The 16,950-nt window shown below is 39.2% G+C and overlaps 2 pseudogenes; one reads left to right on the top strand and one right to left on the bottom strand.

The window, feature by feature from the left end:
- Nucleotides 1-6,407: 6,407 nt before the first annotated feature.
- LOC125366960 overlaps nt 6,408-16,950 on the bottom strand; it is a 101,541-nt pseudogene continuing 90,998 nt past the window's right edge.
- On the top strand, nt 13,426-16,350 carry LOC125367318 (annotated as a pseudogene).

The raw sequence follows: 16,950 nt of genomic DNA, 5'->3' as shown, positions 1-16,950 counted from the left end.
TAGTTAAGACTCTGATTTAATTTTTTCAAGTTTAAAAAGTTTGGCCTCTATTGTAATCTCTTCATGTCTGTTTTAAAAATATTTGAAACTCGGTTGGAAGATGTGAGTTTCATAATTTCTACTATATTAGGAGAAGTTGGGTATTCTCATGTCCTGAGCTTCATAATCAGGGCACTGAAACATTTCTTCTTGGCTGGAGAACTGTAGCAAACAGCTCACTAGGAACACATGGATGATTTGCCTCTGTTGATCCACTTGCTTTCTTGGATTACTGCTCTACTACTTGAGCCACAGCTTCACTTTTTTCACCCTTTGGTGATGACTGCAATTGGAGGTAAAAGTATCATGGACTTGACTGCTGGTCTAGTTTTGAACCACAATCCCCCGGTCTCTGCCTCCTGAGTAGCTAGGATTATAGATATGAGCCACTGGTGTACTGCTTCTTTTTTTTGGGGGGGGCACTTTCTAAAAGTAAAAATCTTTGATCTTCTTTCTATTGACTTCATATTTTGCTTTCCAGAGTCATTCAAACATCACTCGTAACTGCATTAGAATTTTAACACTAGTTTGTGTTAACCCTTTGAGCCAATAGGCCCAGAAACGACATGAGTAGACCCAGAAACTCAGTGTCTGACTTGTTACTGATTGGAGGCAAATGTCTATGGCCTGGAGTGGCAGCAACCAGAAATGTCCTGATGCTCCTCTGAGGAGAATGGCTGGGAATCTTTCTAAACTACATCCAAGGAAGTTGCCACAGAACTTGATAATATTGTTTACATATTCTCTTGATTGCAACCAGAGACAAATAGAGACTATTGGTGAGCAAAGTGAATCTCTGAGATCCTTTGTCTAAGCCCCCATGTGCAATGTGTCAATTCATGATGGATGGTGCTTCAGGGACTGTCCTTCTGCTGACAAGCTTCTTGCAAAATTATATGGGTTCAGTGATAATGCTTAGGGCAAAAAGGCTATCTACCTTGCTTGATATGGTTCTGACTGAATGAGCACAAGCCTTCTAGGACACAGGCTATGTAACTCTTAGAACAGCCCCATTGAGCACTTCCCCATTATTTTGCAGAAGATGGTGGTGAGATCTATGGGGAGAGGTGACTTGTCTGGGTAACACAGCTACATAGCCTGGACTTGGTACTGCTCATACCCTCAACTCATGCTCATCACCTCTGTGTTACACTATGTCACCTTTCTTCTGATACCAGCTCCTAGCCTTTGCAGAGTCACAGGCTTAGAGCAAACGCAGTGTCACTTGCCCTTCCTTGCTGGGAGAGGATCTGTAAATGTGAACAGTGGGGCCAGTGAGCTGGGTTAGGGAAGCCAAGCGGGGCATTGTCCACACAGAGAGAGGGAGCTCTGTTACATTCTGGCTCACCATTTGCAGTCTTTCTGAATTGGATGCCAGTGCCTCTGAATTGACCTCTGAAAACCTGATTGTGTGTTGTGTGTTCAGATGCCAGCTGCCCCAAATGTGTAGGTCAGAGCTGTGGAGGGACTGCTGGAGGGGCTACGTGGAAAAGAGGAGTGTGGTTAATGGGTTATCTTCATCCTCTAGCTGGATCTCATTTGCCACATCCTGGAAAGCACCTGGAGGAAACACATGCTTCATCCATGGATTTTCCACTGGTACACCCATTTCTGCCCTTCCCCTTCACTGTGGTGGATAAAGAGCTGACACCTCTGATAGCTGCCTGATCATGCAAAATCCTTTTGAAATTTACTGTTTCAAAGCACTTATCACCAGCTCTAGCACTGTGTACCATAGGTTTTTACCCACATGAGTCTGGTACTACAAGAAAGAGAGCTTCAGTTGATACAGTTTAGGATGCTATTCACTGATCAATTGACTGATAGAGTCTTACCATGTAGCCCAGCCTGGTCATAAAGTTGTGAACCTCCTTGCTTCTGGTTAATGAGTGCTAGAATTAGAGACATGTGCCATTCTGCCTGGTACAACTTATAATTCCTGAGCCTACTATCCTGGTTCAATAAGGCTCAGACTGATAGTCACTGTTGCTTGCATGGGGTACAGAATTTTATGAGTATCATGAATCCTTGGTGCCTGGGGCTCACAGGCTTTCAGAGATGCACTCCATGGCTGACATATTGATTTGTTGATTTTACCCAGAAATAGGCATGGTGGTGCCGCTGAGTTTGCTGTTTTTCACATCATGACCAGGATTTTGGAAGCTACTAGCAGTTTGTTTTTACCTCTGCCTCCTGGTGAGTCTTGGCTCCTTTGTCCTTTGGTGTCTTGACAATGTCCATATAACAGTTTGGTGAGTGGCTAGAAAGTTCTTACTTAAAAGCAAAACTTCTCAACTTTTTTGGTGATACTTAATTTTTACCATTTCCTTTCTGTTGCATAGGCTTGCACTTTCCCCCTATAGTAAACTACATTAGGGGAAAGTCATTTATGAGGAATCTGATTGCAGGTGGTGGGGCAAGGGTTGCCATCCAAGGCTGCAGGAAAGCTCACCTAGGGGTTGCTTATAGCCTACTTGACTTCAGCCATTTCTATAAACAAACATGTCTCCAGACTGCTGTGGTTCATTTCCTGCAGGAACAGCACATGCTTCCAGGCCCTGAGCTAGTGTCCCAAGAGGAGAGTATCATGCTGTTCAGTGAGCTCAGGTCACAGAACAGGATCTGAGCTCCAGCTACTATTTTACAGGGGCTGAAGTGTATCTTCAGATGCCCCAGCATCTATGAATCAGTGTCCCTAAGAGATAACCTTCTGTACTGTCCAACTGCACACAGCCTTGCCTACATGGACAGCAGCCATGAAGGGGCTGGATTTAGGGAGAGAAGATTGTCTCCAGAGACCCATGGAACAATACATAGAATCCTGTGGTTTTCACCAGCAGAAGAGAGCTCAATGACGACTTGCATAATTAGGGAAGGCCATGGAAGAGGTATGGAGCCAGAGAGGAAGACCTAGATTAGTGGTAAGTGCCGCTTTGGACAGAAAAGTCCAGCGGTCCTGTCTGGTTCTCCTCTACTGTGAGCCTGAACGGGCTGTTTCTCATGTACTCTCAAGGTCAGATAATGCTGTCCATGGATGTTACCCTGTACCAAAAATTCTTGTAAGGTTGACAGCAAAACTAATGAGAGCACATGCACTAGTCATTATGTCAACTAAAGGCTCCCGACATGAAGTGACAGACATTTTAATTTTCTCCTCTACTGTTTCAAAGTATAAACAATATTGCACTGAATTACATTCATTTTTGAATTCTGGCTAGCAGTTTCCTGACACCTTCTAACATTCTGCACAAAAACCTAGCTCTCTAGTTTCAGCAGGAATTACATATGTTTGGTTTGTAGGAAAGATTAACAAGGTAAGCCACTGGTCGCAGAACCTGTTGGTTGCCTGACTACTATCATCTCTTCATTTTGGCCTTATTAATCAAACTTCATTGTTGTCCAGAGTTACCATGTATCCAGGAATCCTCAGACACCTTTTGCAGACAGGGATGACTGATAGTATGAGCAAAACAAACAAATGAGATGTAAGTGAATAGAGTTCTTGAAAAGGAACAATTTTCTTTTAAAAGTTGGCCAGATGGGTGCTGGTGGCTTATATTTGTCATCCTATGTTCACAAGAAGTTGAAATTGAGAGGAGTGTGGTTTGAGACCAGCCTGCACAGAAAAGTCCATGCGACCCTGTCACAATTGAAAAATCTGGGTATGCTGGTGTGTTCTGTTATCCTTGCTATTGTGGGAAGAGAAGAAAATAGGAAAGTTGTGGTCCAGGTACACAACTAGGGAGGAAGGGAAACCCTCTCTCAAAAATTTCCTGTACAAAACAGGGCAGGAGGTGTAGCTCAGTGAAGGAGCCTTTGCCTACTCAGAGTTCTAAGTTTAAACCCCAGTAACACACACAGACACACAGACACACACACACACACACACGCACATGCACACACACACCCCAGAGCCAGGTAAGTCAAATCAGCTACTGCCTTTTGCTCTCTTCCCCAACCCTCTTCTTGTATGAGCTGGTAACTAAAAGTGTAATGTCTATGAGGAGGAAATATACACGTTAAGGATGACAAAAAAGCTGGTAAAGAATCCTGCATATGAAATTAACTGGCATACCTATGTCTGTGAACAAAACAATCATCCATTTATTGAAGCCACTGTAATTTTCTGTTACTATTGGTCTTTTTTTTTTTCAGCAGTAGGGTTTCAGCTTGGGACATCTGATTGTTAGACACTTTACCCCTACACTATACCTCCAGCCCTTTTTTGCACTGTTTCTAGGATAGGGTCTTTCTTCCTGTCCAGGTATGCACTAGGAGCATGGTCCTCCTATGCTTTACTTCCCAAAATAGCTGTGATGGCAGGTGTGTGCCACCACAACTAGCTTATGCCATAGAGATGGGAGACTTGTAACCTTTTTCTCCTAGTCTGGCTGCAGCCATGTTTCTTCTGATCTCAGCCTCCCCTGTCATAAGGATGACAGGCACATAACACTGCACCAGCTAGCTAGAGAAGGAGTCTGACAACTGTGATCCTCCTAAGCTGACCTTAGCCACTCACGTAGCTAGGATTACAGGGATAAGCCACTAGCACCTAGATTGTTACTTCTTGAAGCCAAATTTCAAACTAAATTGAAAGTAAATCTTTCAAAAGCAATCTGGAAAGTTAAGTTGTAGTTCAGCTGAAGTCTCCACTATTTATGTGAACGGAGGCAATTAATCTTTAGCTCCAAGTTTTAGTTTCAATATGGCAACAAGCTTGGTAAACTTGCTTTGGTATTTACAGCCTAACATTTCACACTTTCGAAAATGTGTTTATTGTAACCAAAGCATTGAAATACATGAGATTAAAAAACAAATCCTTTTCTGCTCCCCATTTCTACTGCCAAGGCAATTCCCAGGGATCATTACTATTCATTTTGAGGTCTTGTCTTCCAGACTCCAATAATCTGAATGATCATTTGTAACTTTGTAAGAAACCTGGCTGTTCTGAACGTCTCAATTATTTGATAGCAGCAAACCTCAGTATAAAGTGAACTGCTTTGATATTTTCTAAAATATTTCAGACATTTACTCATCTCTTAAATTTCTGGGAGGGTCTCCTGTACAGTGAAAGGTGGTAGAAGAATTAAACAACTGCCTTGGGGAAAATAAATTCTGAAGACTAGCTGAAGCCTTGGATGCTCACACTTTATCTCTTTCCTTTTGGACTGCATACAAATATGAAATGTCCAGTGGGAGTGACTGGTGCAGCTCACTCCTCTATTCAAGTACTGCCAGCTGTAGGCAGTGGCAGGATAATTAAAAGTCCTAAAATCAAAGAGGAAGTTAGGTATCTCACTGCAACTATACTAGAGCAATCACAAGGGATTTTTCTTGAAACCAAAGGAAGAAGATTCAATATATTTAAATGTCTTTTAGTTTAATATTTTATAGATGTTGTTTTGTGCAACATTAAATAATGTTTATTTGTTTAGATCTGAATGACTTGCATATTCCAGTGTAAACTCCTCTTTAGACAAGGGCTTATAGATTTACATAAAGGCTAATATTTATAAGGGCTTATATCCTTATGTATTTACCTATAGCAACAAGCTTTGAAACAGATCTCAGTTAGTTTTCATAGAGTCCCATGTTTTAACATGAACAGATAGGCAACAACCATAGCCTGCTGGAATGAAGGTCCTCATAAGAGACAAGAAAAAAACGTAACAAAACCACAACCAATACAAGAAAGCAATTATTTTAACTGATATTACGAAAATAAAGTCCATGTAGTAAGAAGAAACTACTGCTAGAAGATGTAAAATACAAATAAAGTTACTATAAAAATTTGGAGAACAAAGGACTTCATGGTAATATAAAATATGTTGGCAGGATTAAAGGGTAGAGTGTATGGAAAAGTTGAGAAAATCTTTCTGGTAGCAAGCCATACAAAACAAAAGAATATTAAATAAGAGGTTAAAAAGAAAGCATTTTAGAAGGCTTAATATCTATCACTTCTCAACCTTTCAGTTAAGATCAAAGGTAGAAGATCAACCCTCTCATTAAAGAACTCCAAGAAAGAAAGAAAATAGAGACAATAGAGTTGAAAAAAGTCAGAGTTCAAGACAAAGTGTTAGAATTAAATGGTATAATTCAATGAACAAGGAACCTATTGATTGCCTAGAACAATGAATACAGTTTGAAAACTCGCACCTGAGAATATATCATTGGCAGACTTAAAATTTCCAGAAGTAAAAGAAGAAGCCTACAAGCTTCCAGCATGTCAAAGGAAAGCTTTCAAACAAAGGATCAAGAATCACAATGACATCAAATTTTCTTACTGGTTCAAGAAGCTAGACAACAAATTGATCAATGCCTTTATTGGAGGCAACACCCTCTCATACTATTGATTATGGGGAAAAGAATCAACTCATCTGTTGAGACTGCAATAAGATTATGGAAAGTGTATAACAATAAGAAGCATAAATATGTATATTTTTGCAAATGAGTAAAAAGAACACATTCTGCTTTCTTGAGATAGAATGTTTAAAAAGAAAAAGACGTGTGCCACCTAAATGCACCTAAATCTTAATCACTAGTAACCCACGTAATCCTAACCAATCTTTCACACTGCTGAAGGGTTGATATTGTTACACTCCAGTAACTAATCCCTAAATATCATAGCTTCCAATTGCAAATACTACTTTGCACAATGCTTATGGCCAATTAAGATGACTCTCCAAGACTACTGCAGGTATTTCCATGGTCCAGCCCCTCCATTCCATCACACATTTCCACAGTTACCACAGGAAAGGAGGAAAGGGCTAGAGGGAAATTGGATGTTCTAGGATGAAAGTGTCATGTCTCTCTGTCCACAATCCCTCAGTCCAGAATTAGATATATAGCAGTACTCAGCCTGTAAGGAAACAGGAGCTATAAACTTTCCATATTCACAGAAAGTCCAGGTTAGGGCCAAATATATTTACCACAGCTGAAAGCCCTGTTTAAATTTCTAAAACAGTGGGTAAAGTTCTGTACACAAAGCTGCTGCTTTCACAGTGGCATCTATTTTCCATCCAAACATGCACTAACCCAAGCTCCAGCGAAAGGATTCAGCCCTTTTAAGGACCTTCTAGAAGCCTTTACAGTAGTACTTGATCCTTCAACACACAGTGCTGACTGAGTGAGAAGCCTCTGAGACAGGAGGTCCAAGCCTCTCAACTGGGAACTAGAAGTAGCAAGAAGGTAACAGCTATGGTAAGCATCCTCTTGCTGAAGTCCACCTCTGATACTCTGGGTAGCTTGACCTTGGATTTTAAACAGCCCTTGGCTACGTGGAGCTGGTTGCCAACTGACACTTGATATTACATTGTTTCATCAGGTATGCCATAGTACCATGCTGGATATCTCTCTCCTCTCTCCTCCTTCCTCTCCTTTTTTTCTCTCTCCCTTTTTCTCTCCCCATTTCTTATTAGCATCAGTTTGTTGTACAAGGAAATTTCACTTTGATATGTTCATATATTCATAGAATGTAGTTGATCAGACTAACGCCTTTCTGTGTCTGTCTTCCCTTCTTCCTATCCCCAAAACAAGCTTCATAGTTCTATTTTCTTATATAGCCACTAAGTATTTTGACCACATTCACTTTCCCCACTCTCACTAGAACCCCCTGAGCCTACTCTAGCTTCCAATAATTGGCTGTCTCAATTAGTTCCCTAGCCAAGTTCATGTCTTGATCAAAACAAGACATTTTTTTTCCTACTCCAAGAAAAGGAACACAAAAGACTATGACAAGACTACAGTCACTGTATAGTAGTTTTCAAATGCATCAAACATTTGACAGTTGTGTTTTGGTCTTTTCCCTTTTTAATTCTGTGTTGGTAGCAAACAAAACTTCCTAAAGTGTTTTTATTTCTAAAGATAGCAATGGGTTTAAGAATCAGATATTAGTTTCCAGCACCTACCTCTAGTAGGAGACTTTGGTACAAGGTTTGAGTTTGAGTGAGTTCATCTGAGGAGACTTTCAAGAGTTGTTCCATCTTTTTCAGATTTCGAAAACCCCGTTCTTTCTCTCTTTGCTGGCGAGAAATTTCATCATGGAAGTTCTGCTTGTCGATGAGACTGTTCCGTAAATTGATATCCAAGAGTGCTCTGACCAGGTAAAGAGAGAAAAGGAAAGCGATTCCTCATCAGCTATTTTTCATGCTTTTCAAAAGTTAACAAGATAGCATGCTCAGTATGTACCTACAGAACTATTCTCCTGTGAGAACCATACATTATAAACAATGCCCAAAGCAAGTATCATTTAAAACTGCATCTTATCAAACCTCCAAATATAATAATAGATTGACAGAAACAAAGGCTTCCAGTTGCCCCAAAATTTTACTTAAAAATAAGAAGTAAAGGACTGGCGATGTAGCTCAGTGTCAGTGCCCAGCATATTCAATCTGGAGTTCAACCACTACCACTGGGGAAAAAAAATAGGAAGTAAAATATTACCAGAAAATCACATCATAAAATTTCTCTTATTAAGAAGTTGGGATGGTCTCAGAAACATTCATTTATATTCATACAAGTGACTCACTGTAATCTTTAATGGAAGGATTAATTTATAACCATTCTAGTGCTTTAGTTTTTGAAGAGCATTTCAGAAACAAACCATGCAGTAGACTTTGTCGTTAAATTTGGAAACTGGAGAATTGAGGAAAATTGTGAGTAAACAATGGAAAGAGTAATTCAATCTGCTTCATTTAAAATTCTATAAAAATGCTTGTTGAATCAATATGAAACCTTCTAAACTTGGTTTTTGTCTCCCTCTGTCTCTCTTTTTTTTTGACAGGTACTTGGGATTGAGCTTGGGGCTTAGCACTTTCTAGGTAAGCAAATACCACGTGAGCCACACCCCTCAGCCCTGAGATAGTTTTAAGTAATCAAAAAATACACTAAAGAAAAATTTAGATGACAGAACACATAAATGTAACCTTTCAGATAGCAACGATGCTTCATTCTCTCTGGCTAATTCTGCTTGCTTGATCAATTGGCCATATTCTCGCTCTTTAAATTCAAGTAAGGTTCATTTGCTTTCGACTTCCTTTATTGTATTCTCCTTCTCTTCTACTATAGAACTAACTTTGTTTTCAATTTTCTTTAGGGAATCGTTTAGCTCTTTGGCTTCTTGTTCCAAGACAAGCTTTTTCTTTTCCATTTCTCTGTAGAGGGGACAAACACATACACACATACACACACACACACACACACACACACACACACACACACATCTTATTTTTAGCTCATGTTGTCTTCATATAACTTCAAACATAAGAGCTCATAATAAACTCAATATTCTCAGAAATTTAGAGGGTATCTTCCCTGAGTGCCACTCTGGATAAGGATTTTCTCCAGCCTCTCTATTTCTCACCTAGATCTCCACTGCTGCTTCTTCTGTGATTCTACCCTTACTCCAATAACTTTCTGGAATTGACTTGAATGTATCAACTGTGATAGCATGGAATTTGGTTTGTAGAACCATTGCTATATATTTATGTTTTCTCTTCTTTTAAGATCAGTCACAAGACCCTCTTTCTTGTCTAGATTATATATATTTATAGATAATATAGATACAGATATATATCCTTCCTTTTTCTTTCTGTTCTTCTTTCTCTTTTCTACTCTCCCTTTTAACTCTCCTTTCCTGTTTCTGATTTCTCTCTCCATCCCTTTCTTTGTCCTTCCTTCCTCCCTCCCTCTATCCTTTGTCCCTTCCTTCCTTCCTTCCTTCCTTCCTTCCTTCCTTCCTTCCTTCCTTCCTTCCTCCTTCCCCCTCCCTCCTTCCCTCCCTCCCTCCCTCCCTCCTTCCCTCCCATCCTCCCTCCCTCCCTCCCTTCTTTCCTTCCTTTCTTCCTTCCTTCCTTCCTTCCTTCCTTCCTTCCTTCCTTCCTTCCTCTTTCCTTTCTCCCTCCTCCCTCCTTCTTTCCCTCCCCCCTCCCTCCTTCCTTCTTTCTTCATTCCATTAACACCCATAGGATTTCTTCAATGATCCCCGGATCCAAATCTGAATATCTGAGGGCTCAGTGAGAAACTACTATCTTTTGAGCCGCTGAGTGGCAAACATAATTCTAGACATTAAAATTCTAATTCATTTAGATAGTGGTTCCCTAGTTTGTTAAAGATGATTGGAGTACTCTCTAAAAATATATAAGGTGGAAATAGAATATTGACCCATAATAAAGATATAAGTGCTATACATAGTTATGATTTATGTTAATTTCTTTTAAAGAACTTACAGTATACAACATTGGGCATAAGCTAAATATTTCTAAAATTACAATGTGTGACATATCACTCGGGGGAGGTGGGGCTGGGTGAGATTCAATATAGAAATTGAAATCATACTTTTTCTTGCGTGTTATCTTTTCTACTTCTTTTACAATTTGTACAGGAATGGTTTGATAGTAAATCACTTCATCCTAGCAAAGAAAAACAATCGTGTTTAGTTATGTAATCTTGGACCAGAAGCAATTAAGTCAAGCAAACTAATTCAGAAAAAGGAGCTACAATATATAGAATTTTTACTAGCTCTCCTGTGTGAATTAAATGACTTAATTCAATTATTTTTTCAGTTATTCACTAATCATACAGACCCTGTAAGATAATTACTATTTTAACAAGCAAGTAGCTGAGTGTGCCAAGTACAATTGTTGCTCTACAAAGGTTCCCTTCACTGGGGTGCCTCTCCCCATACATGCTGCTGGGGGCAGGAAGCTATTCCCCTCTCCATTGGATTGACATGGGCTGAGAAGAGCATCCTCTTAAGGGAATAGGCAAGAAGAGGGAGAAAGTAGGGAGCAGGTCTGATCAATGACTGACTGGTAATGTAACAGCCTATCCCTACTGGCTCTGGGAGAAAGTTTTCATAGAGCAATTCAAGATCTAAGAATGTCTTTGGTGTCCAGTTGAGACTAGAGTTTTCTTAACATGTGTATCATATTTTGGTCTAGCTTCTTCCCAACCTCTTTTTCCCTGCTCTCAATTTCTGGTAGGAATCTCCTAAGAGCTCTGCTTCAATTATTGAGTTTCTTAGGTTCTATCTCCAAGAAACACTGCTTAAGGCTCATTCTAGGAGAAGTTAAATCATAGGTCCATAACTAGTAAATGGCAAGGCTAAGGTCAGAAGGTAAGTTTGTCTATATTTACTTTCCACCATACTCTGTGGAATCATGGAAGGCTCTGCTTAAGCTCTATGGCAAGGATTTTGGAAAAGTCCTTTCCTGCCTGAGGATTTTACTAGACTGGAACTAGCATGCAGGCTGAATTCAATATAGCATTATGATAGGATAGGATGTTTTTCTGTGGGATCTTGCTCAAGTCTGAAACAGATCCAAGTTCGGTGAGCTTGAAACTTGTGCAATTAAGGAGTTTCTGTCAAGAAAAAGAGTTAAAAGGTTACAAACACAAAATTAGGAATGGATGCTTGGGAAGAGATTCATGCACATGAGGGGCTTAAAGGTAAACCCATGATCCCAAGAGCAGCTGCACACACGATGACTGACTGCTCCAAGACTTAAGGGAAAAAAATACCACAGTATGCAGTATTTATCCTCTAAGCCAATGATTCCCAGATGTTATGTCATAAAACAATTTTATGTTATTTGTTTTGAGAGTTATATATTCTTCAACTTAAAATGAATTTTAATTCATTGTCTCCTAGAGCATAACTAGAGTCTTCTTATCCCTTTTATGATAAAATGAAGTATAGTGAAATAATCAAGCAGAGAAGGACAAAGTAATACAAATATTCACAAGCAGTTAGGGTATTTGGTTGCATTTCAAGGAAACACTTGTGTTTCTGACACTCACTTCTTTTTTTTTTTTTTTTTTTTTTTTTTTTTTTTTTTGCCAGTCCTGGGCCTTGGACTCAGGGCCTGAGCACTGTCCCTGGCTTCTTCTTGGTCAAGGCTAGCACTCTGCCACTTGAGCCACAGCGCCACTTCTGGCCGTTTTCTGTATATGTGGTGCTGGGGAATCGAACCCAGGGCCTCATGTATAGGAGGCAAGCTCTCTCACCATTAGGCCATATCCCCAGCCCTGACACTCACTTCTAATACTGAAAAATATTTGGGGGAAGGAGGGTATGGAGAGGCTTATTCCCCAAGCTCAGGGCTTCAAGTGAGAATAATACCATTAAACATGCTAAAGTCTTGTGAATTCCCAGAATTTAGGTTGACTGTAATAGAATCCATCCCAATTTACAGCATTTCCACTTTTGTGACAATACCATCCACCTCTGTCAAGTCTAACCTTGATGCCTATTTATTTTTATTTCCATTCATGCACAATGTTCAATATTTGTAAGCAGTCGGGTAACATACCTTCAAAGCAAGCTGATTGTCTACTAATTCTTGGAGCTCTTTTTGTTCCTTTAATAATTGCTTTTGTTTAGTTGTTAAATCTTCCGGTAAGATTTTAACCTCTAATTTCTTCTGCATTACTTCTTTTCGCAATTCTTCAGTACCTTCTCTCAAAATTCTCGTCTTCTTCTCTGTTTCCTTTAAAAGTCACAAAAATATCCAGATGGAAAAACATTTATCTACCGAAAAACCGAACCAAACCCTTGCCACTTTGATTGTATTTATTTATTTATTTATTTTTTGGCCAGACCTGGGCCTTGGACTCAGGGCCTGAGCACTGTCCCTGGCTTCTTCCCGCTCAAGGCTAGCACTCTGCCACTTGAGCCACAGCGCCACTTCTGGCCTTTTTCTGTATATGTGGTGCTGGGGAATCGAACCTAGGGCCTCGTGTATCCGAGGCAGGCACTCTTGCCACTAGGCTATATCCCCAGCCCCTGATTGTATTTATTTTGAGGCTAATGAATGATTTCTCAAAAGTTAGATGCAATTTAATTGTGGTATGTTCAGTAAGGATATGTTTAATTAAACATTTTTACATTAGATTTTAAGTAATTTAAAAACAACTGTTTCATATTTAAGTACTTTCAAGTTAATTTTTATTACATGCCCAAAACAATAAAAATAAATTTCTATTCTTTTTTTTATAGTTTTGTGATTTGAGAAATCATTTTCAAATAATCTTTGAATATCTGGCTTTTGGTTAGCCTGAGTCACACAGAGCACTAAAGACAAGGGGATTCATATCTGGTATGACCAACTTCCCACCCCTTCATACTTCAATTTTTCATAATAATATTACATTTCTAGCTTCTACAAATTGTCCCCAAATACCCTCTGTCTCAGACTAACAGGAGTTCATTTTTTCATGTCTTACTAATGGGTAACCTTGACTTATGGGAGAGAAACCTTATATTCAGAAAGGTTACATGGTACTAACTAGATGGCTCTAATGAACCTGCTCTGGGCTTTTTGCTCAGCTCCTTCCTTATACTGTTGCTAGAAAATAGTAAAATTAATTAACTACTGTCATGCTTAAATGGAAAATGTCCTCCACAGGCTGAAATGTCCTACCCTTGGATGCCAGCTGGTGGTGCTATTTGGAGAAGTTCTTGAAACTTTAGAAGGTAGGACCTAGCTATGGAAGGAGGTTACTAAGAGCATGACTTTTAAGATTACACCAGCTCCAAATCCCTCCTTCACTACTGCTTCCTGTCCTCTATGAGATGAACAGCTTCCTCCTCTATTGTTCCTTCTGTCATGCTATTTTGCCTCACTATCATCTCAGAATCATTGGAGCCAAGTAAAAATAGATGTAATCATTGAAAACCATGATTCAAAAGATATCTGTTTCCTTGGAAAGTTGTTCCCTTTAGCATTTTGGTCACATCACTGAAAAATTTACTAGCATACCTACAATCTGGGATAAAGTTCAAAAAACTTTTTTTTTCTCCTGTGAAAGTGTTGTAACTGGAGATTAGAGATACTTACATAGATAGCATTTACATAATAGTACTTTACTAAATGTTAAACAAGTTTTGAGGGCTGGCCTAAAGTTCAACCATGAGCAACAAATTTTAAAATTTAATTATCAAGAAAGGAGACACAATACAAAATATCAGTCTCTATTTCTTCTATAGAATAAATACAATGTGTCTTTGTGCTGCTCTTCTTCCCATTAAAAGGGAAGGCCAGGGGCTGGGGATATAGCCTAGTGGCAAGAGTGCTTGCCTCGGATACACGAGGCCCTAGGTTCGATTCCCCAGCACCACATATACAGAAAACGGCCAGAAGCGGCGCTGTGGCTCAAGTGGCAGAGTGCTAGCCTTGAGCGGGAAGAAGCCAGGGACAGTGCTCAGGCCCTGAGTCCAAGGCCCAGGACTGGCCAAAAAAAAAAAAAAAAAAAAAAAAAAAGGGAAGGCCAATCTTCCCTAGATATAGCTATGTGCATTGCTTTGACTAATGAATGTTATAAAGTTGATTTAAACAGAGACTTGAAAAAGTTACTGCATGTCAAGATTTTCCCTCTCTTGAAGCTAGAAGCCTTTCCAATATCACATGACCAACTGGCATGTGACCTCTGACCATCCTGACTGCCACATGGCTGACATGCAAGTGAAGCCAATCAGGACCTCTCAGCTCCAACTGAACCAGTACAGACCAGAAGAATTGAGAACCATAGAAAAAGTAATTGTATTACCCCATTAAGTTTTGAGATGCTCTACTTTAAAAAAAATTAATTATTTATTGTAAAAGTGATGTACAGAGGGGTTACAGTTTCATACATAAGGCAGTGAGTATATTTTTTATCAAACCTGTTACCTTTTCCCTCAGTTTTCTCCCACCTCCCCCTCTCCCTAAGCCACCCCCGCCCTGGGTTGTACAGTTGGTTTACAGCATAAAGTTTTATAAGTATTGCTTGTTGCATTGCTTCATCTTCTATCCTTTGTCTCTCCCTTTTGATGTTCCACTTCCCTTCCTTAGTTCCAATAAACTTATATACAATACCCAGGGTACCAAAATCACTTATAGTGACATCAGGGGTAAAACCAATGCTCTACTTTTTAAGAGACAGAAAATTGGTATACCTTCGTTATTAAATATTCTTGCAATAACTTGGGTTATTCTCAAGAGCTATGTGAATAATAGCTATAATGAAAAGAATGTTTTAAGTGCCAACCACAGAAACTTATTTTCTTCTGGAAACAAAGCAGATATGTCTAGATGAACGTAGCCAATATTATATGCCAACTAACCCAACCTTGCAATAGGTAACCACTTATATTTTATTCAGTAGCTCTGTAGATCCTTTTAGTATTACCAATAGTTATGAATTCTTGGTCTTTTGTCTATCATAATGAAGATGGTTATTTTTAAAGAGATTTTTGGATCCCGGTTCTGAGACTCTGTGGTTATGGCATAGATGTGGCAAGAAGAAATATAACATGTCCAACCAATCCCAAATATGATCCCGAAATGGCATTGAGAACCCCAATTACAAAGAAGCACTAGGATTGCTGTTGAAGAATTTTCACGAAAGTGAAAGAATAAAGAAGTTTATGGTCTGTTATAAAATTCTCCCAGGCTGTGGCACAGGACAAAACTGCAGAACCAGCAATGAAAAGGATGACACCAAAGATAAAGAAACATAAGGAGGGAAAGTAAAATGGAAAGTAAAACTGAAGTCTGAGAAAATTCCAGGAAAATGTAAGCACTTTGGAAACTTTATGGCATCACCAAAGAGTTTACAAAATAGAAAATCAAGAAGTAAGGACTATGATACATACAGTGACAATGACATATGTAGTGAGGAACAGGAAAATAACTTTGCCAAATAACTTCAGCAGTATATGCAAGCTAAAGAAATGGCAAATGCTGCTCTGACTATGCCATTTCCTGAAGAATCTATGAAGAAAGAGGGAACAAGAGGTCTACAGCAGGTTGCTAAACGAAAAAAAAAATTGTAAAGCTGTTCATAATAAAAAAAAAACTCAGAAAAAAATGAAGTGCAAATGGCCAACCACTGGAAACAAAGGATCAGATGCCTTACCGAAAAAACGCGGTCTGCCCAAGTTGGATGGAGAAGCAGCAGCATAAAAGAATGAATCAGGAATCCATCAACCAGCACACAGTGAAACATCAGGGAAAACAGATTTGCAAATATTTCCTTGAAAGAAAATATATTAAGGGAGACCAGTATAAATTTGATCATAATGCAGAGATAGAGAAGAAAAAGGAAATGTGTAGGTTTTAAGTTTTATGTATAAGGACATTGTACCAGAGGTGAAAGCTGCCTGTATTTGCATAATAAATACCCTTGCAATTTTTATGATACAGGTGCAAAATGTTATCAAGGAGAATACTGTAAATTTTCCCATGCTCCATTGACTGCTGAAACACAAGAGCTATTAACTAAAGTTTTGGATACTGAAAAGAAGTCAGATAAATAGACAAGAAAGCTTTGTATAGATGAACAGGGCTTATGCCTATACTTGTTCGAGACTGATCAAAACTGGTGATTTTGACTAGATTACAAGAATTAAAGCACCTTCATTTCATTGTGGTGTTGTGCAGAGGGCAGGTCTTGGGCTCACATGAAGAGCTTCATCTTCTTTGGGATGTCTCAGCTATTGGCACAAGAGAGGAGCATAAATGGCAGACACGCTGGCTGAAGGCAAATGTCAGGTAAGAAACTACAGAGGTCTCATGATGGAGATGTCTCAAAATAGGAAGCAAAGTTAGTCTGCATAAGGAGGGGTAAAGACGGCCATTCAACGGACAAAGGCCTCATATCTAAAATATATGCAGAACTAAAAATTACCTTCCTCCAAAACAAAACCGCAAAGAACTAATAGCCCACTCATCAAGTGGGCTAAAGATCTACAAAGAGACTTCTCTGATGAGGAAATGAGAATGACCAAGAGACATATGAAAAAGTGCTCTACATCACTGGCCATAAAGGAAATGCAAATCAAAACAACATTGAGAAGAATGTCATATATCAAGAAAACTAACAATAACAGTTGTTGGAGGGGATGTGGCCAAAAGGGAACCCTACTTCATT

Source organism: Perognathus longimembris, chromosome 18 (assembly GCF_023159225.1).
Source record: "Perognathus longimembris pacificus isolate PPM17 chromosome 18, ASM2315922v1, whole genome shotgun sequence".
Lineage (NCBI taxonomy): Eukaryota > Metazoa > Chordata > Mammalia > Rodentia > Heteromyidae > Perognathus > Perognathus longimembris.
Note: the sequence above shows the minus strand (reverse complement) of the source record. Positions and strands in the feature narration are given on the sequence as shown.